Source organism: Chrysochloris asiatica, unplaced genomic scaffold, assembly GCF_000296735.1.
Source record: "Chrysochloris asiatica unplaced genomic scaffold, ChrAsi1.0 scaffold00403, whole genome shotgun sequence".
NCBI lineage: Eukaryota > Metazoa > Chordata > Mammalia > Afrosoricida > Chrysochloridae > Chrysochloris > Chrysochloris asiatica.
Window position 1 is genome coordinate 1,591,690 of NW_006408921.1, and position 3,003 is coordinate 1,594,692.

The window sequence follows — 3,003 nt, forward strand, 5'->3', positions numbered from 1 at the left end:
CATGGATATGTTGTTCTGATATGCCAAGTAGGCAGCTCTCTGTATATGAACATATGGGAATTTTCTGCCATGTAGCTAGCTCTCAGTATATGGACACGTTGGACATATCTGCCATGTAGCTAGAAATGTGTATATGGAAATGTTGCACTATCCTGCCATGTAGCTAGCTCTCTGTATATGGACATTTTGGACTTCTCTGTCATGTAACTAGCTCTCTGTACATGGATATGTTGGACTGATCTGCCATGTAGGTAGCTCTCTGTATATGAACATATTTGACTTGTTTGCCATGTAGCTAGCTCTCAATATATGGACATGTTAGACACACCTGCCATGTAGCAAGAACTCTGTATATGGAAATGTTGCTCTACCCTTCAAAGTAGTTAGCTCTCTGTATATAGACAATTTGGACTCCTCTGCCTTGTAGCTAGAACTTTGTATTGGGAAATGATGCCCTACTCTGCCATGTAGTTTGCTCTCTATATGGAGTTTCTGGACTTGTGTGATATGTAGCTAGCTATCTGTGCATGGATATTTTGGACTGATCTGCCATGTAGCTAGCTCTCAGTTTATGGATATGTTTGACAGATGTGCCAAGTGGGTAGCTGTCTGTATATGAACACATTGGACTTGTCTTCCATGTAGCTAGCTCTCAGTATATGTACACGTTGGACACATCTGCCATGTCGCTAGATCTCTGTATATGGAAATGTTGCACTATGCTGCCATGTACTTAGCTCTCTGCATATAGACAAGTTGGACTCATCTGCCTTGTAGCTAGAACTCTGTATATGGATATGTTGCACTACTCTACAATGTAGCTAGCTCTCTTTACATGGACATTTTGGACTTGCCTTCCATGTAGCTAGCTCTTTGTACATGGATATGTTGGACTGATCTGTCAAATAGGTTGCTCTCTGTATATGAACATATTGGACTTGTCTGCTGTGTACCTAGCTCTCAGTATTTGGACATATTGGACTCATCTGCCATGTAGCTAGTACCTTGTATATGAACTCTGCCTTGTAGCTAGCTCTCTGTATATGGACATTTTGGACTTTTCTGCCATGTAGCTAGCTCTATGTACATGAATATGTTGGACTGATCTGCAAAATAGGCAGCTCTCTGAATATGAACATATTGTACTTGTCTGCCATGTAGCTAGATCTCAGTATGTGAATATGTTGGACACATGTGCCATGTAGTTAGAACTCTGTATATGGAAATGTTGCACTCCTCTGTCTTGCAGCTAGCTCTCTGTATATTGACAAATTGAACTCATTTGGCTTGTAGCGTGAACTCTATATGGAAATGTTGCACCACCCTGCTATGTATCTCGTTCTCTCTATATGGACATTTTGGACTCTTCTGCTATGTATCTAGATCTCTGTACATGGATATGTGGGACTGATCTGCCAAGTAGGTAGCTCTCCGTATATGAACATATTGGACTTGTATTTTATGTAGCTAGCTCTCAGTATATGGAAAAGTTGGACTCATTAGCCAGGTAGCTAGTTCTCTTTACATGGACATGTTGGACACTCTGCCATGTACCAAGCTCTCTGTATTTGAACATTTTGGACTAGTGTGCCATGTAGCTAGCTCTCTGTATACGGATATGTTGGACTGATCTGCCAAGTAGATAGCTCTCTCTATATGAACATATTGGAATTGTATGTTGTGTAGCTAGCTCTCATATATAGACAAGTTCGACTCATCTACTTTGGAGGTAGAACTCTGTATATGGACATGTTGTACTACCCTGCCATGTAGCTAGCTCTCAGTATATGGACATTTTGGAGTCTTCTGCCATGTAGCTAGTTCCTGTATATCCATATGTTGGACTGATCTGCCATATAGGTAGCTCTCTGATATATGAACATATTGGCCTTGTCTGCCATGTAGGTAGCTCTCAATATATGGACACGTTGGACACATCTGCCATATAGCTAGAACTCTGTATATGGAAATGTTGCACTACACTGCCATGTATCTATCTCTCTGTATATGGACATCTGCCATGTAGGTAGCTCTCTGTACATGGATATGTTGGACTGATCTGCCAAGTAGGCAGCTCTCTGTATATGAACATATTGGACTTGTCTGCCATGTAGCTAGCTCTCAGTATGTGGATACATTGGACACATCTACCATGTAGCTAGAACTCTGTATATGGACATGTTGGACTACTCTGCAATGTAGCTAGCTCTCAGTATATGAACACTTTGGACTCATCTGCATGTAACCTGAACTCTGTATATGGAAATGATGCACTACTCTGCCATGCAGCTAGCTCTTTGTGCAAGGACAATTTGGACTCGTCTGACATGTAGCTAGCTATCAGTATATGGACATGTTGGACACATCTGCAATATAGCTAGAACTCTGTACATGGATATGTTGGATTGATCTGCCAAGTAGGTAGCTCTATGTATATGAACATATGGGCCTTGTCTACCATTTAGCTAGCTCTCAGTATATGGACATGATGGACACATCTGCGATGTAGCTAGAAGTGTGTATATAGAAATGTTGCACTACACTGCCAGGTAACTAGCTCTCTGTATATAGACAAGTTGGACTCATTTGCCTTGTAGCTAGAACTCTGTATATGGACATGTTGGAAAACTCTGCCATGCAGCTAGCCTCAGTATATGAACACTTTGGACTCATCTGCAATGTAGCTGGAACTCTGTATATGGAAATGATGCACTACTCTGCCATGCATCTAGCTCTCTGTGCACGGACATTTTGTCCTCGTTTGACATGTAGCTAGCTCTCTGTGCATGAATATTTTGGACTGATCTGCCATGTAGGTAGCTCTCAGTATATGGACATGTTGGACTCATCTGCCATGTAGCTTGAACTCTGTATATGGAAATGATGCGCTACTCTGCCATGTACCTAGCTCTCTGTGCATGAATATTTTGGACTGATCTGTCATGTAGGTAGCTCTCAGTATATGGACACGTTGGACACATCTGCCATGTAGCTTGAACTCTG